The 26,628-nt window shown below is 38.1% G+C and overlaps 1 protein-coding gene across 3 annotated transcripts in view; it reads right to left on the bottom strand.

The window, feature by feature from the left end:
• LOC120523630 (probable ubiquitin carboxyl-terminal hydrolase FAF-X) overlaps positions 1 to 18,188 on the bottom strand; it is a 377,796-nt gene extending 359,608 nt beyond the window's left edge. For 2 of the 3 annotated variants that reach the window (XM_039745106.1, XM_039745107.1), the window contains exon 1: positions 17,241 to 18,188. The gene's annotated coding sequence lies outside the window, so the exon portion shown is untranslated. The remainder of the gene's footprint in view (positions 1 to 17,240) is intronic. The other variant, XM_039745108.1, reaches the window with a different exon arrangement.
• Between the last annotated feature and the right edge of the window lie 8,440 nt (positions 18,189 to 26,628).

Below are 26,628 nucleotides of genomic sequence, written 5' to 3'. Positions count from 1 at the left end.
AAAATTGAGAAGGCAGCAAAAGAATATGAAGCGAGTGACGCATGCAAGCATATTCATAAGGGCAGCTACTGCGGAAACAAAGCACACAGTGGAAAAAGTCAACGTCCAGCTAAAAGAAGACAGTGTAAAAAATGTGGTAAATTGAACCAATTCGCTATAGTTTGCAGGACTGGGAAAGGTAAACCCATGCATGCAGTGTATGATGTCTCAGATAAAGAGGAAGATGAGCTGTTTATTGATGCAGTAAAAGAGGAACAACCCTCTGAAGCTGAACAAGCCTTTGAGGACATATCAATAGGAAAGTGCGGTGTAAAGCTTAAGTTTAAATTAAGTTCATAGACACACTGCCGCTGGCGTTTGTCATGACTACAACGAATAAGATATTCGCGAGTTACAAGTTTAATGAGAAGACACAGGGTATAAACAAGACTTCTGATCACTTTGTAACATAGTTAAAATTGCTGGTGAAGGACTGTGCTTATGCAAACGAATCGGAAAGCAAGGTGTAAAGCTTAAGTTTAAATTACATTCATAGACACGCTGCCGCTAAATATTCGCAGGCAAATCCACAACTTAATACTGGGAATGCCTGTTAAACATCTTAGATTCACGAGTACCGATTTGGGTAGTGATCACTTCGATGAATGAAACCTGTTATCTTTACAACGGTTGACAAACACGGAATGTAACTTGAACACAACACGTCCTCCAAATACGAACCTGATTGAAAGAAATAATGATAATGAAATCCTTGATGACAGCAACACTCATAACAGTGACAAAACAATTACATTGACAATCATGTTACGTTATTTTTAAAATGTTTACTTAGCTTTGTCATAACTTCTTTATCACACTACTTCTCCGCTGCGAAGTGTGGCTATTTTGGTAGTCCAGAATATATAAAAGCTACTGTAGCTTTTCTACCCCGCTCTTACCTTTTCACTTGTAATAAGCGATATGCCTTTCAGTTCTAGTTGATATGCTGTGGGATTCATTGCTGCCCTCTCAGAGTTTTTAAATTCCTTTTCACACAAGATTGAAGAAGAAAAAAAAAAAGTTTTCTGCTCAGACAGGGATGTACGTTTCTTCACAACGATTTTTGTAAGCATAAACACACTAATGCTACACGTGAATGGAGTTGTAATGCAGTACCATCATTTATCAGAGTGACTGTGTATCTGACCACTTCTTTTTTATTTCGGGCACTGTGCGACTTTCTGAACTTGAACTTTTAAGTATCGCCACCACTCTATCACTCATTCAACTTCTTTTTTTGCCTGTACCACTGCTTAAGCCAACAATTAGTACGTTTTTCCTTGCCTCCACTTCGCATTTGCTGAAATTCTTTTTTCCCAGTGCTTTTGTCATTGTCTTTTCACAAAACTTTGACCTGAAAGGGTTATTCATATTGATTTGCATATTCAAAGGCGCTTAATTCTGAGAGAAGTCGGAGTGGGGCGGCAGGCACATGCATGTGCTGTTCTTTTTACGCTGGCTGGGATTTATGGAGGTGAAGTGTGTGGAAGTTGGCTTACGCATGGTTTTGTGTATCTGAATTTTTTGGTATGTACACACATTTCCACTTTAGTCCGTACACCATGTTTTAGTATGAATTCTACGCAAGGTGTTATGCATGAGACCCCAGGTGATTATGTCGTCATTTGCCACTATGACCCCATATATTAGAAAATCAAGAAGGCATCAGAACATCAAAGACGCTGTCACTTGCTTCATGGCAAAGGACATGACGCCAGTGTCTGTTTTCGAAAAAGAAGGTTTCAAGAAAATTTTGAAAGTAATCCACCCAAGGTTTAAACTACCTGGCCAAAAACATTTTTTTCAGACAGCTCCACAGCAACTTTATGATGAATGTCGGGTGAAGTCAGAGGCTGCATTAAAAATGTGAGATACTTTTCCACTATGATATACTTATACACTCACCTAAAGGATTATTAGGAACACCATACTAATACGGTGTTTGACCCCCTTTCGCCTTCAGAACTGCCTTAATTCTACGTGGCATTGATTCAACAAGGTGCTGAAAGCATTCTTTAGAAATGTTGGCCCATATTGATAGGATAGCATCTTGCAGTTGATGGAGATTTGTGGGATGCACATCCAGGTCACGAAGCTCCCGTTCCACCACATTCCAAAGATGCTCTATTGTAGGGATGCACGATAATATCGGCCACAGATAATTATCGGCTGATAATAGACAATTATGATGTCATACAGATAATTCCGATAATGAAAAATCCACCGATAAAATGGACCGATAATAAAACCCTCAAATTGTACACTTGCCCGACTGTTTTCTCCCCCTACTATGCTCTCAGCTCCTCACCCCCGCCCATCCTGCAAGCTTCTGTCGCATGTAAGTGACGTCACAGATCTGTCTGCAAGACAACACACTGGAAAACATGGCAGTGAATTCCTCCGTGTGGGCTTTCTATAGCGTGTCAGAGAAAGATGATTCACTCGCTGTTTGTAACGCATGTTCTGCAAAAGTGCCACGAGGGGGTAAAAAAAGAACAAGCTACAACACAACAAATCTTATAAGTCACTTAAAAACCAGACACCGCGACAACGTGTGGAAGGAATATGAAGCTGCTACCAGTGCAAAGGTTAGCGCTCTTCTCGACAACAAACGAAAAGCCTCTGGACTGGTAACTATTGGCGAGGTATTTGATAAATGTAAAAACTTTACTAAAAGTTCAACAAGAATGACCCACGAGCTAAGGGGATTAACGACAGAATCATGGAACTAATAGCCTTTGCTGACCAGCCGTTTTGTCAGAGAGGACCTAAGCTTTCAGCAGCTAATGCACTATTTGGAGCCACGTTATGAAATACCCAGCCGCTGCTACTTTTCAGACACCTGTCTACCAGATCTGTACCAGGTTCTTGCAACACACATTCATAGTTTGCTTGACAAAAATGCGAAACACATCAGTCTTACCACGGACATATGGACTTCTGATGTTAGTCAGGTGAGCATGCTAAGCATGACTGCTCAATGGCTTGATGAAGAATACAACATGCACAGGGCCACACTCCACGCACAGGAATTCCCTGGATCCCACACTGCCCAAGCGATTAACAACACATTTGAAAAAATATTTCAGCACTGGAATATAGGGAAGGAGACGGTGCATGTTGTGCTGCGGGACAATGCACGGAACATGATCAAGGCAATGGAGTTGTGCGGGGTTGCCAGCCTGGGCTGCATGGCCCATACTTTACAGCTCACAGTAAGCTGTCCTAAGTCAAAGAACTGTATCTGACTGTATTGCTATAGGGCGTAAAATTGTTGCCCATTTCAAGTACTCACAAGTAGCCACTTCAACTCTGGCACAGTTAAACATGAGGCTTGGAATAACACCTGCACGTCTTCAACAAGATGTGCCCACTCGATGGAATAGCACATTTTATATGCTCAGGAGCCTATTGCAGCAAAAGCAGGCGCTTGCAGCGTATGGAGTTGACAATAAATTACCCGCAACACTGAGCCCATTGCAATGGACCCTTATTGAGAACATGCTTACCATTCTAGATCCGTGTGAGCAGCTGACGAGAGACATAAGCAGAGCCACTGCTACAGCTGCTGATGTTATTCCTGTAGTTCAAGCTTTGAAACGCTTCTTAACAAAGAATGTTCCCACAGACCATGGTGTGAAAACATCCAAGAGCACGCTGTTAGAGGCTGTTAACAAACGGTTTGATCACACTGAAGCGGAGCCACTGTACGTACTGGCAACCATTTTGGACCCCACATACAAGGACCGGTACTACACTACAAGCAAACAACAGGCGAGAGAAATGCTACAGGAACGGTTGGAGTCCAGCCTGGACCCCTGTGATTCACTATGTAAGTTTTTTTTCCATATATTACTTTTTAAATAAATAAGTGTGTATTAAACATTTTAGAGAACTAGCGCTCAATTGCAGGTTGTGTTATAAATTGACATGAGCAGTTAAAATAATAAACCTTGTTTTTTGTGTCCCATCAGACAGTCCAGATGAACCACAGGCACAGACCACCAAAGCAGATGGGAAGAGTTCAACTTCTCTCCTTGACATGTATGCTGAAATCCTTAAAGAAAATGATGATGGCACTCAACATGCAGGGCTGAGCGATACTGTTGTTGTGGAGGTACATTGCTTTCTTTTTATTTAAATTAAAATTTACTGAAAAATGGACTGACTGAACTTAAAAATATTTCTATTTTTAGATCTCTCTGAGTCTACACTTTCAATGAGCCCAGAGAACCCACCTGAAAACCACGAGAAGACCATGACACCACTTGAGTACTGGAACAATAACAAATACCGTTTCCCACACCTGGCACAGCTTGCACGCAAATACTTGTCTGCCCCCTGCACTAGCATTGATAGCGAGCGTTTGTTTTCTACTGCTGAAAATGTACTGGATGAGAAAAGAAACAGACTAAGGTGTGACAAAGCAGAGATGCTGCTTTTTGTCAAGAAAAATCTCCCACTGATCAGACCCTAGTTAACAAAGAAAAAATAAATGAAACATAGCTGTTGTTCTATGCCTTTTTGGCATTCTGATTTGTAAGGTCATGCTGTTGTTGTTATGTTTGTGAAAAGTCCAGTTTGTTAAGGCCCAACTTTATAAGACTTAGCTAGCAGCCATTTATTTTGCACTTAAGTTGAAGATTAATGCACTTTATTACAAGACTAAGCAAAATTCACTTTATTTGAAGAGTAAACAAGCATTTTAAGAGTAAGCTAGCATTTTTTGCACTTTTATTTAGGCTAATAATTTTTGTATTGAGAAAATGCACTTGTTGCATTATTTAAGATCAAGTCTTATTTGTTCTGGCAATTGTAAAGGCCTTTCATTGTTGACAGATTATCAAAGCATGTTATTTATGCTGAAAAAAGTTAATAAAATAACTTTTTGTACAATGTGTTCAGTTTCTTTTCAGATGAATATAGTGCTATAGGTTTATTGGGTTAAATCAGAGCTATACTTACTTTGTACTTATACATTTTTACTTAGGTATTTTAAAAATGTAATTATCGGTTATCGGATATAAGAAGCAGGAATTATCGGTATCGGCTGTGAAAATTCATTATCGTGCATCCCTACTCTATTGGGTTGAGATCTGGTGACTGTGGGGGGCCATTTTAGTACAGTGAACTCATTGTCATGTTCAAAAAACCAATTTGAAATGATTCGAGCTTTGTGACATGGTGCATTATCCTGCTGGAAGTAGCCATCAGAGGATGGGTACATAGAGGTCATGAAGGGATGGACATGGTCAGAAACAATGCTCAGGTAGCCTGTGGCATTTAAACGATGCCCAATTGGCACTAAGGGGCCTAAAGTGTGCCAAGAAAATATCCCCCACAACATTACACCACCACCACCACCAGTCTGCACAGTGGTAACAAGGCATGATGGATTCATGTTCTCATTCTGTTTACGCCAAATTCTGACTCTACCATTTGAATGTCTCAACAGAAATCGAGACTCATCAGACCAGGCAACATTTTTCCAGTCTTCAACTGTCCAATTTTGGTGAGCTTGTGCAAATTGTAGCCTCTTTTTCCTATTTGTAGTGGAGATGAGTGGTACCCGGTGGGGTCTTCTGCTGTTGTAGCCCATCCGCCTCAAGGTTGTGCGTGTTGTGGCTTCACAAATGCTTTGCTGCATACCTCAGTTGTAACGAGTGGTTATTTCAGTCAAAGTTGCTCTTCTATCAGCTTGAATCAGTTGGCCCATTCTCCTCTGACCTCTAGCATTAACAAGGCATTTTTGCCCACAGGACTGCCGCATATTGGATGCTTTTCCCTTTTCACACCATTCTTTGTAAACCCTAGAAATGGTTGTGCGTGAAAATCCCAGTAACTGAGCAGATTGTGAAATACTCAGACCGGCCCGTCTGGCACCAACAACCATGCCACGCTCAAAATTGCTTAAATCACCTTTCTTTCCCATTCTGACATTCAGTTTGGAGTTCAGGTGATTGTCTTGACTAGGACCACACCCCTAAATGCATTGAAGCAACTGCCATGTGATTGGTTGATTAGATAATTGCATTAATGAGAAATTGAACAGGTGTTCCTAATAATCCTTTAGGTGAGTGTATGTCAAGTCAGACATCAGAGCCTTTCATATGAAAGTCTTACTATATTAACATGGAATGGAATTTACAGAGCAAATGTCATCAAACTGCGTATTTTACCACAGATCACAGAGCAGAAACTAATCGCAATGGCGTTCAAGGATACCCTGGGGGCTTAAGAGAGGATCACCAGGCAAGAATAAATAATTTCTATGGCAGCTGTTGCTGGACATAATCCAATATCCTTCCTAAATAGTTTGACCCAAGTACTGGACCAAAAACAATAGTCCTGAAGTCGGTAAAATAATTAAACTGATACACCTTGAGTGTTTTAAAAGAAATAAATAAATCTCTCTATTATAAAAAAACCTGGGTCGACACTTTAATGTCACGTGACACAAGGCGCGGAGACAAAAGGACAGCTGCTGTACAGGCTTTTAAATGGATTGACGCGCAGAGCGCAACAAGCAGAACACACAGCTCGACAACAGCAGCAAGCCAGCAGCCACAGCAAAAGTTAGACCTCTTATATCATTGAAAGATGCTGAGAAATTAATTCACGCGTTTGTTTTCAGTAGACTAGATTACTGTAACGTACTCCTCTCAGGACTACCCAAAAAAGACATAAATCACTTGCAACGAGTGCAGAATGCAGCTGCTAGAATCCTAACTAGGAAAAGAAAATCCAAACACATTTCTCAAGTTTTGATGTCACTACACTGGTTGCCTGTGTCATTCAGGATTGACTTTAAAATACTGCTTATGGTTTATAAAGCCTTAAATAATCTCGCTCCATCTTATATATCGGAATGCCTGACACGTTATAGTCCAAATCGTAACCTAAGATCTTCAAAGGAGTGTCTCCTTATAATTCCAAAAGCTAAACTTAAAAGAAGTGGTGAGGCGGCCTTCTGCCATTATGCACCTAAAATCTGGAATAGCCTGCCAATAGGAATTCGCCAGGCAAATACAGTAGAGCACTTTAAAACACTGCTGAAAACACATTACTTTAACATGGCCTTTTTATAACTTCACTTTAACTTAATACTGATACTCTGTATGTTCAATTCATCATAATAACTATTCACAGTGGCTCCAAAATCCGTACTGACCCCTACTCTCTCTTCTGTTTCTGTTTCCTACGCCACCACCACCTACTCAAAGCATCATGATGCACCAACATTGATGGACTGAAAGCCAGAAGTCTACGTGACCATCATCATCAGGTCCTTCCATGAAAACCCTAAATACAAAGAGGACTGTTTGATTTATGTTAGGTACATTGCCCAGAGGGGACTGGGCGGTCTCTTGGTCTGGAACCCCTACAGATTTTTTTTTTTTCTCCAGCTTTTGGAGTTTTTTTTTTTTGTTTTTTCTGTCCACCCTGGCCATCAGACCTTACTTATTCTATGTTAATTAATGTTGACTTTATGTTTATTTTTTATTGTGTCTTCTATTTTTCTATTCATTTTGTAAAGCACTTTGAGCTACATTTTTTTGTATGAATATGTGCTATATAAATAAATGTTGATTGATTGATTGAGCTGATCCGTCCACATCTCCTTCACAACGCGAGCGGCAGAGACACGAAGTAGCTAGAGTGTAGCGCGCCCCGGGGGTGTAAAGCCCTCTAGCAAATAAATAAAGATCAATTTTTGTTAAGTTATCTTTGAACTAGGTATCAGCTTTCAGGGTAGATATCTCGTAATCCACTCATTCTAAATTTGAGTATGTTTGCTTGTATGTAGTTCTATACAATGCCAGAAACTGCACAATTTTCAGACAAAAATGGTATTTGAAGGTGTTAAAATCAATTTTGATTGACCAGAGGCACATACAAATATTAATGATATCAACGATATAACGATGTTTTGAACATCGTTTGATCAGAATTTGAATTTAACTCAATAGCGAATTTTTGACCCCATCATTAAACTTGCATTTACATAAAAGTAAAAAAATATTTAGTCTAAAACGATTGGTATTTCTGTCTCTAGTAAATGACCTTAAAAATCAAAAATAATTCTAGATTCAACTGTTAGAAAAAACAAAATCCAAACTGATTATGCACAAAAACAGTATTATAAAATTTAATTTACAACTCAATTAGAAGAACAAATAAAATGAGTTGTGTAGCAAGAAGTGGGGTTCTGCGGCTAAGGCAGCAAACTGTAGTACTACAGATTAAGGTTGACATTTCCGTATCAACACTGATGTCAATTAAAACATTTTAACTTGCTACACCTACTATGCAATAAACATGTAAATTGCACAGTATGGTATACTAGGTTTAAGGACTTGGAATGATGTTCATTATCAAAAGGTGCTTATACATTGAAGACTATGTTTTAAATGTTGCAGGTTCTACTATAATTTATTAGGCAATGTAAAAAAAGCCTCAAAAGTATATACATGCACAATCCAAAGAATTGTGATTTTTGTGACATTCAGACAAAATGTTGAATTCCCTCCCATGTTTATAGTTATATTATTAATGGCTTCAAATAAAGCACCTTAATACCAGTCTATTAATTATAGTAAATGAAGTTTGTTTATTCACATTTAATGATGTATAAACAGCTTCACTTAACTCGCATGTTTTGAGGGAATTTCTTTCTAACATACTGGCAATTTCAGTAAAAACGTGTATTTTTCCTATCTATATACTAAACTAGCAAATCTATTATTGACTTTAAAGGAAAACTATAAAACCAATTTTAAGGCATCCTATTTTAATAAAAAATAATCCATTCACTAAAGAACACATTTTAATAAATAATGTAATCACATATACAAATAACTAAGCATAAACAGGTCAACAGACCAGTATGTCAAAGGAAAATGTGGACTGCCTGGAAAATAAACTTGTGTGTGAAATCAACATCTATTTTGGCAGCAAAAAAAAAAAAAACTTAGAATTCTTACAAAATTCTTTAACACTTTCTACCACTGACTAACTAAACAACAACAAAATCAGGTAACAAATACAACTAAATACATGAGAAAATGGTCAAGAATGTAGACTGGGAATGATTCAATGCCAAAAGTGTACACAATGAACAAAACAAAACCAAAAATGATCAAGAAATTATTTTTTTTTCTTTTTCAAGGAACAGTTGAATTATGGCAATAATGTTGGTTATCATGGATTGGTTTCACAACAATGGGTAGAATGGAGAATTTTAAACACAGAAGGCTTTCAACTGTACACAATAACACTAACTGATGTAAGCCAATTTTAATATGGTCAGTAAGTCCAACTGATTCTTCACAAACTTTTTAACAAAAAAGTGGTATGTCAACCATTATCCTAAGCCCAAATATCAATTAAAATCACAAAATAAATATACTCCCATTAACCTTGAGACCCCAGGTTGGTTGGTCTCGTCCGATGCGAGAGATGGACGTCTGAAGTGGAGCTCCGCTAGCAGTGGTGCTATTTTTCATATTATTTGCTTATTATTCTGAGATATCCTGTATTTATTCAACCCGAGAGGGACCGCTACAGTATATGTAAACACATATAAACATGGCCAACAAGAAGGGGGGTCCGAAAGAATCGAAGACTAAAGCTACATCCAAGCTGCGATCAGCAAGCCCTAGTTCGAGATACGGCCTCTCAGAGACAGACCTGGATCAGATGGGCGAAAGTACAGACTCCTCGGGACCACGGTCCGCTACATCGTCGCCGGCTGAGAGCGAAAAGGGGAGCGAAGGTGCGATCGTGAGTGCAGATGTGGATAGCTCGCCGATTGGAGAGGATTACCTGAAACTGGAAAAGGCCGGGAGGTCCGCGGCTTCAGTTACGCAATACGCGGGACTGGAGCAGCGGGGACACCGGCTTCAGCAGAGTCTGCTGCTTCATCTACGGCACAAGAAGGCACATTTCAGCTATCTGAACTGAAAGTGTTGCTCGCTGAGCTCAGGCAAGATATAAAGAAAAGCGAAGGCTAATGAGAAAGCAACGGCAAAGGCACATGAGAGACTGAAACAGGAATTGAAACAGGAAATCCAACAGGCAAATGAAAGGCTGCGCCAAGAGGTACAACTTGAACTTCGACAGGTGCTGGGTAAAATCGAAGAGCGCATTGAGAAAAACTCAGTTAAACTGAGCACGCTTGCTGATCGATTGGAGCATCTTAGTGAGACATTCACGAATCGGATCGAAATAGCCGAACATCTAGCTGCCAGTGCCGAGGAAAGAGCAGTAAATGTCAGTTGAATGTAAAAACTCGGAGAAAAACTTGGAGACAGACTGGCTGCTTTAGAAGATGGGAATAGAAGGTATAATGTCAGAATTGAAGGCTGCCGGAGAATCGAGAAAGTTTAAACCCGTGAAATTCGAACTGAACTTTTTCTAAAATAATCGGGGCGACTTTAAAGCAGAATCTGAGATAGCAGCGGCTTACGCGTCACGCGGATCAAACACCGTCAGACCCGACCAAGATCTTTTATAGTTCGTTTTGAACGATTATCATTTAAGTTAGAGGTGATGGAACTCCTCAGGAAAAAAAAAGGAAGATATTATATATGAAGATTGCCACATTCGCGTCTTCCCTGACTTCTCTCCAGCAACAGCTATCAAGCGCCGCCTTCTATAATATTAAACAGCGCTACGGCAAGCCAATGTCAAATACGGCCTCCTGTATCCGGCAAAACTGAAAGTGGAATGGCAGGGTCATTTCTATGTTTTCGCTAGCAAGGAGGAGGCAGAAAATGAGTTAAGAAAGCTGATCCCGGGACTATTCTGATACATAATTGTGAGTCATGGCGGTAAATGATAAAGCTAGGATTAATAATCTACTGTCTGATCTATTTGTTTTAAAATACGGGTTTTTATCAGCATATATTCTCATATTCTTATATTATTATTACTTACTTATTACTTATCATTACTTAGTATTACTAGGGCGCTAAATGTTTATGTTTTATTGTGCTTAATTACGTTTTCCTCCTCTTTTTTTTTTCTTTTCTAATTATTTCATGTGTACCCTAAATGAGACTGTTCAATATCATACCCTTGGTTTGCTGTTATTGCTATTACTGCATTAAGACTTGTTATGCTTGTTTTGGACACATCTTTAACACCATCACCTGGGTTTATTATCTGGGGATATCATCTTAATGCACTAAAATTGATGAAGATTATATGTATGTGTGTATGTGTATGTATATATATATATATGTATGTATATGTGTGTATATATATATATGTATATATATTAAGTGCAAAATTCTTTTTTTTTTTCTTTTTCCTCTTTTAAAGACTATATTGGTAACAGATATCTCTATCTTTTAACCTTAAAGCGCCACTGCATGGGGGCTTGATGTGCTTTGGACGTGCTCTGTCTCTGGGTATGTCAGAGGACTGGGACTGCATGAAGTGGGTTTTAGCCTCACCTGGGGAGGCAAAAAGGGAGGGTGGGGGTTAAGGGGAAGAGAAAGAGAGCAGGCTTGATCTATATCTAATCTATCATCTCAATCTTTATAATTATAACTATCAACGTAATAATAAGCTGCATGGCAACAACTCTTGGGGGAATAGGAAATTAAGACCTAAACTATTTCACTTCCAGTTAAGACTATAATATGACACCAAAAACTCAGAATCAGTGTCTCCATGATGGGACAGTTAACTTCGTAAGCTGGAATGTTAAAGGCCTGAATCACGAATTAAAGAGAAAGAAAGTACTTTCTCACCTAACAGGTCTAAATGCTAAAATAGTATTTTTACAGGAAACCCACTTACTAAGTAAGGATCAGTTCCGCTGCAAAAGACTGGACTGGCCAAATGTTCCATTCTAGTTTTACAAAGAAAACTAGAGGGGTGGGAATTCTCATACATAGAACAGTACCATTTGTAGCATCAGATGTAGTATTGGATCCTGAAGGGAGATATGTGATGGTCATGGGAGACTTATCTAACTGTAAAATGATTTTGATAAATGTTTATGCACCTAATGTTGATGATAAGGAATTTATACAAAATTTATTTGCATCCATTCCCAATCTGAACACTCATAAACTTATAATGGCTGGGGACTTTAATTGTGTTCTAAATCCACTTTTAGATAAGACTTCCTCCACAGGGGAACGCAACTAACACCGCAAAGATAATTACAAAGTTTATAACTGATCACAACTTATCAGATCCCTGGAGGTTTTAAACCCAAATTCAAGAACATATTCTTTCTACTCACCAGTACATCATTGCTACTCAAGGATTGATTACTTCTTTATAGATAATAACTTCTTGCCTAAGATTAAATCTTGTAAATACGATGCTATTGTTATTTCAGACCATGCTCCGATGATCTTGGAGCTGAAATTACTAAGCCCCATACACTCACCCCAGATGGCGTCTCAATCCGCTTCTATTAGCTGACGAGAATTGTACTGAATTTATATCCAAACAAATTGAATTCTTTCTAGAGACAAATACATCCCCTGAGATCTCTGCAGGAATACTCTGGGAAACTCTTAAGGCCTTCTTAAGAGGACAGATTATCTCATATCTTTCCCACAGAAATAAATCCGAAGCGAAGAAAGTAGCAGAGATAAAAAGCGAAATTACTAAAATAGATGAAGAACATGCCAGACTACCAAGCGAGACTCTACATAAGAGGAGGCAGGCTCTACATTCAGAATTAAACCTCTTGACAACTAAAGAAACCGAACAACTAATTTACAAATCCAGACATCATTATTATGAACATGGAGAGAAAGCTAATAAGCTTTTAGCAACAAATTCACAAGCAAGATATGCAACGCAATCTCGTAATTACTAACACGAATGGAGATAAAATCATCGAACACAAAAATATAATGTACACTTTTAGAGACTACTATAAATCCCTATATACTACTGAGTTTAAAGAAGACAATATACAATCTAATGCATTTCTGGATAAATTACAGATACCACAAATTGACGCTATTAGTGTGGAGGAGCTCGATAAACCTCTGTCATTATCAGAATTACTGGATGCTATAAAGTCACTCCAAGGTGGAAAAGCAGCAGGCCCTGATGGCTACCCTGCAGAGTTTTACAAGAAATTCTCCGCTCAGCTAGCTCCCTCCTATTAGCAACATTTACAGAAGCCAGAGATAACCAATCTCTTCCACAAACCTTTCGCCAAGCACTAATCACTGTCTTTCCAAAACAAAATAAGGACTTATTACAATGTGCATCATACAGACCAATTTCACTTCTGAATAACGACGTTAAAATACTCTCTAAAATCATAGCTAGAAGGATGGAGAAAGTGCTCCCTCAGTAATATCACAAGACCAAACTGGATTTATTAGGGGCCGACACTTATCTTCAAATCTTCGACGCCTGTTTAATGTAATATACTCACCAACTAAATCAAACACCCCAGAAATATTATTATCATTGGATGCAGAAAAGCATTCGACATGATTGAATGGAAATACCTTTTACTATTTTGGAGAAGTTTGGGTTTGGCCCGAACATTTGTGCATGGATTAAATTACTGTATACTAACCCAGAAGCTTCAGTTTGCATCAATAACATTTGCTCAGACTACTTTAAACTAGAACGTGGCACAAGACAAGGATGCCCTTTGTCACCACTGCTGTTTGCAATTGCCATTGAACCACTGGCAATACATTGTCGAAATACTGATCAGATAAAGGGGATTAGCAGAGAAGGACTGGAACAGAAAATCTCATTATATGCAGATGACATGGTACTGTATATATCGGACCCAGAAAATTCTGTGCCTGCAGTCTTAGCAGCACTCACAGAATTTCAAAAGCTCTCTGGTCTCAGAATTAATCTGAATAAAAGTGTACTCTTTCCGTGAATTCGCAAGCATATAATATTAGATTAGACACCCTTCCTTTTATCATTGCAGAACAGTTTAAATACCTCGGGGTAAACATCACAAGTAAACATAAAGCTCTTTATCAACAAAATTTCGTCGTCTGTATGGAAAAAATTAAACAAGACTTGCATAGATGGTCAACCCTTCATCTCACACTAGCTGGAAGAATTAACACTGTTAAGATGAATATTCTTCCTAAGCTCCTTTTTATTTCAAAACATACCAATATACATTAATAAATCGTTCTTTAAGCAATTAGATTCAACAATAACCTCATTTATTTGGAATTCTAAACATCCACGCATCAAAAGAGCGACCTACAAAGACAAAAGGCAGAAGGCGGCATGGCTCTACCTAACTTCCAGTTTTATTACTGGGCGGCAAATATACAGTCGATAAGAACCTGGACACAAATAGAAGAACATACACAGGCATGGACCGCAATAGAAGTAAAATCCTGCAGTACTTCTTTGTATTCCTTGCTTTGTGCTCCAATAAACACACGTTATCGGCAATACACTAATAACCCAATTGTGCTCCACTCACTTAGAATCTGGAACCAATGTAGAAAGCATTTTAAGACGGAGAAGCTTCTTTCTGTGGCACCCTGCAAAAGAACCACCTCTTTCAACCCTCACAAACATATGCAGTTTTAATATCTGGAAAAATTTGGAATTAACTTGCTTAGAGATCTTTATATAGACAACGTCTTTGCATCCTATGAACAATTACATTCCAAATTTAACATTCCAGCTACAAATTTCTTTCACTATCTTCAAATCAGGAACTTTGTTAAACAGAACCTTCCAGATTTTCCTCATCTTGCACCCTCATCCACGCTGGAAAAATTATTGCTCAATTTCAAGGAGTTAGACTCCATCTCTACAATATATAAAATCCTTTTACAATCCCTTCCTTTCAAAGATCCAAGAGGACACTGGGAAAATGACCTCTCAATTAATATATCAGAAAAGGAGTGGAAAGTAGCAATGCAGAGAATTCACTCAAGCTCCATATGCGCAAAGCATACAATTATACAACTCAAAATTATATATCGAACACATCTGTCTCGACTAAAACTCTCCAAAATGTTTCCAGGGCATCATCCAACCTGTGAACGCTGCAAAAGCCCCAGCCTCACTAGGTCACATGTTCTGGGCCTGCTCCAAATTAACATTATTCTGGACAAAAATTTTTAATTACCTCTCAGACAGTCTTGGACTCACAATCCCTCCTAACCCATTAACAGCTGTGTTTGGGGTTCTTCCAGAGGGTCTTAAAGTGGAGAAAGACAAACAAATTGTGATTGCATTCACTACACTGTTGGCACGCAGACTTATTCTGATAAACTGGAAGAACCCAAACTCTCCTCTTTTAAGTCAGTGGGAAACTGATGTGTTATATTATTTAAAATTGGATAAAATCAAATACTCAGTTAGAGGATCTGTGCAGACTTTTTTCAAAACATGGCAGGATCTAATCAGTAATATTTTGAAATGATTTATAAAGCACAGAGAATTTGTTGATTTAGGTATTTTTAAAAGCCTTAAATTTTACACCGTTTGGCTTGCTCTCTCTCTCAAGGGTGGGGATCGATCTGTTCTTAGCATAATTCTTTTTTTTTTTTTTTTTGTAAAAATTGATTGCTATGTATTGATTGTAATAAAATTAAAAAAAAAAAAAAAAAAAAAAAAACCTTGAGACCCCAAAGAATCTAATTTTGAGGCACACTGCTTTGCAACCTGTCCTGGCAACATGTAAAAGGCACAAACTCACTCCAGCAATACCAATGTATCCAACACAGACACTCATTCAGGGTCAATTTGAATAACCAATAACCCTAACATGTCAACCTTTGGAATGGGAAAACTTGATCACAATATGTCAAAAATGTTTGATGGTGTATTTTACATAAAAAGATATAAGCAGAAATTTTAACGAGGCAGTGAAACAGAAGAGGCATTTATATTAAAAGATATTCCAACATGTATATAAACTAACCAAACAGATAATGTGTATGAATGTCAAAATTTAAGTTGATGAATTTACTGTGTCCCAAATGTTTAACTTACTTAAGTACGCCGGTGCAGATGTGTGCCATATTATTCATTGCTAAATATTCTGAACCTACTTTGTCATGATTTGATCACAAAAATACCGCACACTGTCGCCCTGACCTATAAATTGGTGTTAGGTTAAAAGGTGTTCTGTAACACATCCCAGTTACATATCACACCAAGTCATTTTTTTACATGAACGAAAAAAATCATCGTACACTTCAATACAGGTAGACATACACATACATTTATACATACACACATCTAAACCGAAAAACTCTACCGGTGCCTGGTTAATGATTCATTTGGAATCGCCAATACAGCAGTAAGACATTTCCGTAAAATCGACTTTCTTTTATAAACTTGGAATAAAGTACGTGTGAAAACTGTTTAAATAACTAAGTTGTCAGATATGTCAGTTCAAGTATATTCGTGTTGGTGCTTTAGACAAGTATACCGGTACATGTACATGTTAAATCTAGATACGGCACAGTCCTTCACTTGCAACAACTAAAAGAAAACAGGAAATATTCATTTCAATGTGATCATCACTCAATAAGACTCACACTTTGTTCGATTATCCCATACATTTCCACTGATCGATTTGCTATATACAAATAAACCTAAAATCTGGTGTTTGTGTTAATTGAAAGCCTGGGCCTAATTTTCAGGCGTAGTCCTCCGTCTAAGGCCTACAACATTTTTCTTTCCACCATCACTCCGCCTTAGTAATGGCGTTGGGGTCCGAATGAAATAGACAGTGAAAGAAAAAGGAAGGATGGGGAGGCTGTCCTGTTTTAAAATGAAGGCAACATAGAGAGTGTTCACTCGGCTAAATGTGTAGAAACGGTTGACAACACTTCAAATTTTAAGATACCCGATGCATTAAAACACCGGGGTGTCCCTCAACAACATATCCCATTCAGTCCTGAGCAGGACAGCGCCAGGAGAGTCGTCAGCCATCTTCCTTCATTATTAGAGGAAAAAAAATATAATATAGCTCGTTCACATATCCTATAACGAAATTAACATTTAAGGGCCAGGGATCGCATTCCCCTGTACGAAAAGATGAACCTCCGAAAACATAAGAAGCCACAACACAAGGAGGTGGTGGTGGTGGGGAATACCACTTTCATACACTCCTCCTCCTCGCTCTGTTGAACTAAGAATTCACCTTACTTAAAAGAAAAGATACACTTATGCAGGGAAAAATAAAGACTGTGCAGGCAACTTACCAGGAATTAGGGTAGACTCCTTCTTTCACTACTCCAGATTGTGGTTTCCGTGTGAACGATTTATTTTCCGTCTCTGTCACAATGTTGAATCCCGTCACATAAATCGACAAGATTTGCAAGGAAGCTTTCTGGTATGACTTTGGTTTTTTGTAACATTAAGAAGATCTTTTCTCTCTTTCTTGCCCTTTTTTTTTTTTTTTTTTTTTGTTCGCTCTTGGGTGTTTTTCCTGCGTCACGGGCAACAGCAGCCCCCCCCCAGACTCTCTCTCTGCTCTAATCTCTTGTCAATTTCAGCCCCAGTCAGTCAGTCGCTTCAACATGGCGGCCAACCGGCGCAGACTCTCAGCAAACAACACACATTCGATACATCCAAACGTCTTTCTCCTCCTCCACTGCAACGTTCGACAGTTTCGAAAACGTGTACGAAAGTGACTTTTACAAAATCCAATTTGTTACGAGGCTTTTAACGTTTTCAGAGTTTCACTGTGTACACCTTATATATAATCCCATACGTTTCAACATGCCGCCTCCCAATATAGGTTGCTTTCCGTTTCTCTGTGCGATTTTCCCCCTCTTAATCCACCGTTTCCACGCTGTGTCCGGAGAGGCGCTGCCGTCTCTTTGCTAGTCTGCCAGTAGGTTACACTTCTCCTCCTCCTCCTCGAGTAGTCGTTGTCAAATTGGACCGTTCAAATCTGCTGACCTGCCCAGGGTTTTCTGTTTTACGAAACTGGCACCATTGTGGCTCAATGAAGAACGACAACGTCAGTACCTTTACAAAAGTGCTTACTACCGGGAAGAACCAACATGGAGCAAAAAGGGTAGCAGTTTCTCACGCGGCCCGCTCTTTTTTCTAAACTCGGCTAACTTCTACTTTAATTCCTTTGAAACTGGCGCCATTTTGGCTCGAACAAGCCCTTGAAATCCGCCAAAGAGCAAAGCTGAAGAGGGATCAAAATGGAGGATCAGGGAATTGAGTTTCCAGCCTATCGGCCGGGAAAAGCCCGGATGAAAGTGACGTCTCAGGCTAGCTACTAGTGGGTGTACAGTGTACTTCCGCTTGGCCTATATACTTGTACAGAACAGAATTGGTTTGTATCTCTTTAGTGCATATTTCTTTTTTAAGACATTAAAGTTTTTCGACGCCGCATACATAGCCATCTTTCACTGTGTATATTCATAAATAGTTACACTTTTTATTAATCGTTTTCTCTTTCCTATTTAACAAGTTTAACAATTTTGAATCTTACAGTATTTTTGTTTAAAGTATTTTTTTGTTATTTGTAACATGGCAGAACAGGAACATAATTGCGCCTAAAGAAATCATTATGAGAACATGATTTGGCTTGATTTTGTTAATGTCCACACAGTGCCATATGTCAAAAAATTTGATATGGCTAAGGAACATCTTTAAATTGTACGTAATAAGCAGTAAGAATTTACTAATGCAAAATACAGATAGATAGATACTTTATTATTCCCAAAGGGAAATACAGTAATGACAAGTAAATGTTTGGTTACATAGTAAGAACTTTTGAATATAAATCAAAGGATGTTATATTTAGGCTATATGATGCACTATTGAGACCACATCTGAAATACTATGTACAGTTCAGAGGACTCATTTATAAAACTTTGCTTGGATTAGATTTTTATAGTGTGCATGTGCCAAATTTATGAAACCTGCTATACCCACTTTTTTACACAATTTACCCTTTATAAATGGTAATCATCTTGTAAATTTGCGTATCTAAATGCACCTTGAACCCTGCTCGGTTGCCACCCTGAAACAACCATATATGGACTATGCTAATCAGCCTCATACATATGTAATAACAATGCTGGTGGCATTCATTGGCTGGTAGTGCTGCCTCCCACCTTGACACATTGAGACCCTGCCACCTGCATTTAAGGAGAGGGTCTGGGAAAGGCATAAGGCACCTTTGTCTGAGTAGGTATCCACTATAAACAGCCATGTGTAGTGACATGACTGCTGTTACACTGAATAATACAGGCTATATAAAAACTTAAGATTTAGCCAGATACCTTACCAACATGCCAGCCATCAGGTATAGAATCATAATGTCTGTTAAAGCTTCTTCCCCTCAAACTAAATCATTTGTGAGTTGATATGGCATTCGTCAGTCACATCTTGGCATTGCAGATGGCTTGTGCATTAATGAAATGAAACTGCTTACAATTAACAAATGCAACTTCATTCCTGCTAGGTACCCATATTGCCATATAAGTGCAGTAAAGTGGGTCAGTTATGTTAGGAAAACCAAACACTTCTGCATATTTCTATTTTATATTGGCACAAAAATGTTATATATTATGATAAGAACAATAAGAAAACTGGATGTAGCGCATTGCTTGACAGTTAATAGCTTCCAGCACAGCAGGCATGATGGAGTGAAGCTTGACTGAGATATTTCTGACCTCTTGGCTAGTTGTCTGAGAAATAACAACAGGTAGCTGATATAAACTGAACAAAAAAAACAAAAAAGTTCTTTAATGTAAATATATAGCATTGGCCATCTTAAATGGAACTAAGATACAGTCTGTACATAATATTCATCGATTTTGAGATTTTAACATATTTCACATCGATGCACATGATATAATAATAACGGCTCAGTGATATGTATTATTATTAAATGTGGAAAGTGTTCTTTAGAAGGACTATTATTAGTTTTCAACACTTTCTTTAATACGCTAGCAACAACTGAGAATGAGAAAATGTAAAGACCATTAAATGGAGTCTGATGTATTTGATGGTGCTCATGGAAACAGATACAGAAAATGGTGATGAAAGGAAGAACAATTATTTAATGATGTAAAATATTTTAAAAATAAAATAAAAATTAGACAAAAATTAATAAAAAAAGTAATATAATTTGTACAATTCTGATTGTAGTTGGCCCTTTTGCTAGTTTGATAAAATACAGAAGCATTATGGAGAAATCTTCAAATCTTTAAGTTTGCATAATTGTTTCAACGTGGACAGAGGTCACTACTTCATTTCAATAATGTAGCTCCTTCAGAGCAAACGCAAGACCACACAAGTACAAAGACACATATTTAGGAGTCGTAGTGTATTCTACGCTGTCAACTTCATGACAGTGTTCAGAAGCCATTAAGAAGGCTAACAGAATGTTAGGTTATATAACACGACGTGTAGAGTACAAATCCAAGGAGGTTACATTCGAGCTTTATAATGCACTGGTGAGGCCTCATCTGGAGTACTGTGTGCTTTTTTGATCTCCAACATACAAAAAGGACATAGCAGTGCTGGGAAAAGTTCAGACAAGAGTGACTAGGCTGATTCCAGGGCTACAGGGAATGAATTATGAAGAAAGATTAAAAGAGCTGAGCCTTTTCAGTTTAAGCAAAACAAGATTAGGAGGTAACATGATTGAAGTGTTTAAAAGTATGAAGGGAATTAAAAACACAGGGGCACAGTTGGAAAATTGTTAATGGTAAAATTCACTCAAACAATAGGAAGTTTTTCTTTACACAGAGAATGATAGACACTTGGAATAAGTTACCAAATAGTGTGGTAGACAGTAAAACCTTAGGGACTTTCAAAACTAGAACTGATGTTTTTTTAGAAGAATTCAGTGCATAGGTATCTCAAGCTTTGTTGGGATGAATGGCCTGTTCTCATCTAGATTGTTATAATGTTCTAATATGGCGAGTAGCTATCAAATGCAATCATAAAAATGGATATGATTTTATAATACACTTGGTTGTTATACTGATACAACCAAGTGCATATGCAACATGGACAATACGCAGATGCATGCTTTTGTCTGATAATAATACATTAGCGCAATAAATACACTGGTAAAGTTACTACAGTTAAATCATTTTAGAATACAGAAGATGTGTTATGATTCTCTGAGTTACTTTTGTAAATTTAATTTTTCTACTTATTTCTTATTCAGTATTATTATGTTGTTTACTCACAACATCACTTTGAATTCCACAGACATTGCCATCTTGTGTAAGACTGCATAACGGTTTCTAGGGAGTGCAGCCTGCGTTGCTATACAATATGGTGGCACTTTTCAGTCAGCATTATATCTGGATAAACCACAAAACTCTCATTTTTTCAGCTGTCTTTTTCAGGACCACATATTTTTGATTCTAAATGCAGAAGAATTAGTGGGGAAATTGTCAGTGTTAGAAAGGTATCAGATACTGTGTAAATTGCATGACATTCTGCCTGAATATCTGTTAATGCTCATCACTGACATAGGTTATTATCCATCCATCCATCCTCTTCCGCTTATCCTGGGTCGGGTCAACGGGGGCAGCAGTTTAAGCAGAGAGGCCCAGACTTCCCTCTCCCCGGCCACTTCTTCCAGCTCTTCCCGGGAGAATCCCATATGCCCCCAGGCCAGCCGGGAGACATAGTCCCTCCAGCGTGTCCTGGGTCTTCCCCGGGGCCTCCTCCCAGTTGGACGTGCCCGGAACGCCTCACCAGGGAGGCATCCAGGAGGCATCCTGATCAGATGCCCGAGCCACCTCATCTGACTCCTCTCGATGCGGAGAAATCAGATGATATTATATTGCAAGATATTTTGTATTTCATTTTACTATATTACTATACTTGTACATTTTGCCACACTCTCAAGGTAGTGTCTTATATATAAATAAATTGTCATATAATGCTACTAAATGAGATTTGAAAGCTGGACCCTTGCAAGATATTTTCTTTTCTTATTTTCTTTTTGTTGAAGTTGCTTTACAATTTTTGAGGGTTATGTGTTATTCTTTCTAAAGTTCATTTTAAAGTTTGTATTTGTGTATAATTCTAAAGCTATAGAATGTTCCTTTGATCATTTTATGTATTAATCAGAAAGATTTATATAACTCATCCATATTCAACACTTTGAAAAAGTTCAGAGCAATAATCCAAGTGTATTTATTTATTCTTATTATGCATCTTGTAATCTTGTGATTTGTGTCCTATGATTACAGACAGACTACGAATGACCGATTTAACTCTGTGTACTAAAATTCATAATTTCTAAATGTCTTTGAAAAGAAAGGACTTACATTTAAGGGTTCTTTACAGTAATCCTGTGGTTGCAGAAACATGACCATAATATAAATTCTAATTTTAAAACAATGCACAAATTATCCTCTTAGAATAACTGTAGCTGCAATGAAACCTTGTAGGCATAGCAGCAGGTCAAGAGCTGAAAAAATGTGTAAATAATAAGGATAAAGTAGGAGAGCACTTTTAGAAAAAAATTAGGATTATTGCATCAAAGTGACCTTTTACTGTGCACACAACAACAGATATTAAAGGAAGATACTTAATATTGTTATCATAATTCTGTTTGATGTATAAGAATTCTCAATGACTTCTATTTTACTGAAGAAAGATTTAAATAAGACAAAATTACTTTCACATTTCAAATCTACATTTCTTTAATTATATATATAAAATATAAACTGCTCAAAAAATTAAAGGAACACTTTGAAAACACATCAGATCTCAATGGGAAAAAAAATCCTGCTGGATATCTATACTGATATGAACTGGGTAATGTGTTTGGAACGAAAGGATGCCTCGTCGTTTGATGGAAATGAAAATTATTATCCTACAGAGTGCTGAATTCAAGGACACCCTGAAAATCAAAGTGAGAAAATGATGCGGCAAGCTAGTCCATTGTGCCGAAATTTCATTGCAGCAACTCAAAATCGTACTCAGTAGTTTGTATGGCCTTGTATGCATGCCTGACAATGTTGGGACATGCTCCTAATGAGACGACAGATGGTGTCCTGGGGGATCTCCTCCCAGATCTGGACCAGGGCATCATTGATCTCCTGGACAGTCTGAGGTGCAACCTGGTGGCATCAGATGGGCCGAAACATAATTTCCAAGAGGTGTTCTATTGGATTTAGGTCAGGAGAGCATAGGGGCCAGTCAATGGTATCAATTCTTTCATCCTCCAGGAACTTCTTGCATACTCTCGCCACATTAGACTTGGGTATTGTTGTGCACCAGGAGGAACCAAGGACCCACTACACCAGCATAGGATCTGACAATGGGTCCAAGGATTTCATCCCTATACCTAATGGCAGTTAAGGTGCCGTTGTCTACCCTGTAGAAGTCTGTGCGTCCCTCTATGTATATGCCTCCCCCGAACCATCACTGATCCACCACCAAACCGGTCATGCTGAACGATGTTACAGGCAATATAATGTTCTCCATGGCTTCTCCAGACCCTTTCACATCTGTCACATATGCTCTGGGTGAACCTGCTCTCATCTGTGAAAAGCACAGGGTGCCAGTGATTGACCTGCAAATTCTGGTATTCTTTGGAAAATGCTAAGCGAGCTCCACAGTGTCGGACAGTGAGCACAGGGCCCACTAGAGGACATCAGTTCCTCAGGCCACCCTCATGAAATCTGTTTCTGATTGTTTGGTCAGACACATTCACACCAGTGGTCTGCTAGAGGTCATTTGGTAGGGCTCAAGCAGTGCTCATCCTGTTCCTCCTTGCCCAGAGGAGCAGATACCGGTCCTGCTGATGGGTTAAGGACCTTCTACGGCCCTGTCCAGCTATCCTAGAGTCTCTTGGAATCTCCTCCATGCCCTTGAGAATATGCTAGGAGACACAATCAGTCAGCTCTGAACAGACAACTGAGGCTACAATTCACATGGATTCACCAAAATTAGACAATAGAAGATTGGAAAAACATTGCCTGGTCATTTGGATGGTAGGGACAGAATTTGGCATCAGCAACATGAAAGCATGGACCCATCTTGTCTTGTATCAACAGTTCAGGCTGCTGGTGGTGGTGTAATGGTGTAAGGAATTTTTTCTAGGCACACTTTTGGCCCCTTAGTACCAACTGAGCATCTTTTAAATGCCACAGCATACCAGACTATTGTTCCTGACCATGTCCATTCATTTATGACTGCAGTGTACCCATCTTCTGATGGCTACTTCTAGCAGGATAACACGCTACATCACCAGGCTCAAATCATTTCAAACTGTTTTCTTGAACATGACAATCAGTTCACTGTACTCAAACGGCCTTCACAGTCATCAGATCTCAAGCCAATAGAGTGCTTTTAGGATGTGGTGAAAAAGGAGATTCACATCATGGATGTGCAGCAGAGAAATCTGGAGCAACTGCATGAAGCTATCATGTCAATATGGACAAAATCCCTGAGGAATGTTTCCAGCACCTTGCTGGATCTATGCCATGAAGAATTATGGCAGTTCTAAAAGTAAAAGGGGGTCCAACCCGGTACTAGCAAGGTGCACCTAATAAAGTGGCCAGTGAGTGTATATTACAGTATTTTGTATATGTATCCTCTGCTAAGTAAAGATTAATATTCCAATAAAAACCTGAGAATGAGAATATGGCTAATACAATCAACAGCAATATACCTACAGTATATACAGTAATGTCTCACTACAAATGTAACTTCCACATTAGAAGTTTGCTTTCTTTTTAGTTTTTTTTCTTTCAAGTCATTCTGGTGTGCATTTCAGAGGCACTTGCTTTTTCAGAACAACATTAAAATAGTGATTCAAAAAAGATAAAAAACTAATGTACATGTCAAGAGTTATTGAGAAACATTTTAGTCCTTTGAATAACCAGCCTACATCACAAAAAATCCAGCCTAGTCCCAGATTTCAGTAGCAATCATGATTGATGGCCAACAATGAAAACAAAAGTACTGATTTTGAGATCTGCATCATGTTAAAAAGGTGACATAAATGTGATGCATCCTTTTTGAAAATACTGTTTTGAACTATGGACTCATCTGGCTTGAACTTAGAATGAACTTTACAATATTTATTGATTTTAGCCATTCTTTTTATCATTATTATAATATGATGTGTGAATTTTAATTCTGTTTGAATTGATGCATTTGTTCACACTTTTACCTTTCATTTTCAGTTCTGTCAGTTATTTATAAAGGGAATATAATATTATTCCATCTATCCATTTTATAACCTGATTTTCTATTGCAAGGTTACAGCAACCACACCTATTTAAGCAGCACAGAGTGCCAGACAGTAGCCAATCAGAATTCTCCATGGGCATTACTGATTGACATTGCAAAGCTACAGTGTAATTAAAACAGCAGGTATCTGAAGTGAACATTCAGGTCAGAATAATGACATTTTTGGAAATAGCACCCATTTATACTACAGATGCTCACATAATGTATATTGGTTTTAAGGAAAACATTTGGGAGTATCTGTTCCAGGTGAACAGTGATGAGGATGCCCTGAACAGCATGTCAACATTTCTGGAAGTCATTAACATGCTATAAAAATAATTAACACAGGCTCATGTTCTTTGTTTAAACTGAGTCATTATGAGGATTCTAGCTTAGAGACAACCAGATAATATGTCCATGTTTTTCCCCTGGATGAAAATCTGGCTTGGTGTTTGTGTTATTGTATTTAAATGACTAACTTATCAAATGAGGACATACATGCCTAGTAGATACATATAACACCCTATGCACCAGAACTATAAAATAAAGGAAACAGAAAGCAAGTCTTTGGGATAGATGGCTTATTGATGTATGCTAAACATCTAAATACCATTACAGTTTTAAAATAGGATGTCATTAATTAGAGTTACTTAGGTTTGCACTGACAAAGCTGATGACATTTGCTACAAGGAAGAGAAACTGCTTTAGACACTCTTCGAGTATGTGAGTTGACCCAAGCTTGTTGAACTGAATTGTATTCACTTTTTTATGTTCTAACAGAACAGAAATGGTGGCACACTTATGTACTTGTCTCTGTCTTTTTGGCCACAATACATTTATGTAAATTATGATCTCTATTTTGGGTTGAAATGTAGTCAGTGATTTTCCTTTGGATGAAAGGGTTACTGCCAAATTTGCCATGTTATTAAGCATATGGCCACATGATTTTTTTTGGTTATCACTGAGAAAATTATTGTGTTTGTTCTCCCCCTGGAGAAAAGAAAATTATATTAATAAAGGACCTTACGTGCATTTTGTATAGGTTGTTGTGCATTAAAAAACCTCATCGAATCTCACTCACACATCTGATGACCTGGAAGTCAGAAGAAGGGGAGATGAAAATGTACTATAGAAATAAATGTTATTGTTATAGTTGATAGTGGGATGTGCTCACTAATGATAAAAAAAGAGTCAGCTAAATGTTTTTTTCTGCTGCTTAGAAAGCTATAAATAATAAACAAATAAATACACCCACAAACATTTGATTAGGTAAGTATGCCATTTTGTGCAGTTGTGGTACATCGGGGCAGAGATATAGCACCAGTTACAATATGTGCAGAGTTTGCATGGCTTATTGTGTCTGCAATTTTTTTTTTTTTTTTGAAAGAAAAAACAGACTAAGGTGGT

The sequence above is a fragment of the Polypterus senegalus genome, chromosome 2 (assembly GCF_016835505.1).
Source record: "Polypterus senegalus isolate Bchr_013 chromosome 2, ASM1683550v1, whole genome shotgun sequence".
Lineage (NCBI taxonomy): Eukaryota > Metazoa > Chordata > Cladistia > Polypteriformes > Polypteridae > Polypterus > Polypterus senegalus.
The sequence above is the reverse complement of the archived record's forward strand: the minus strand, read 5'-3'. Positions and strand labels throughout refer to the sequence as shown.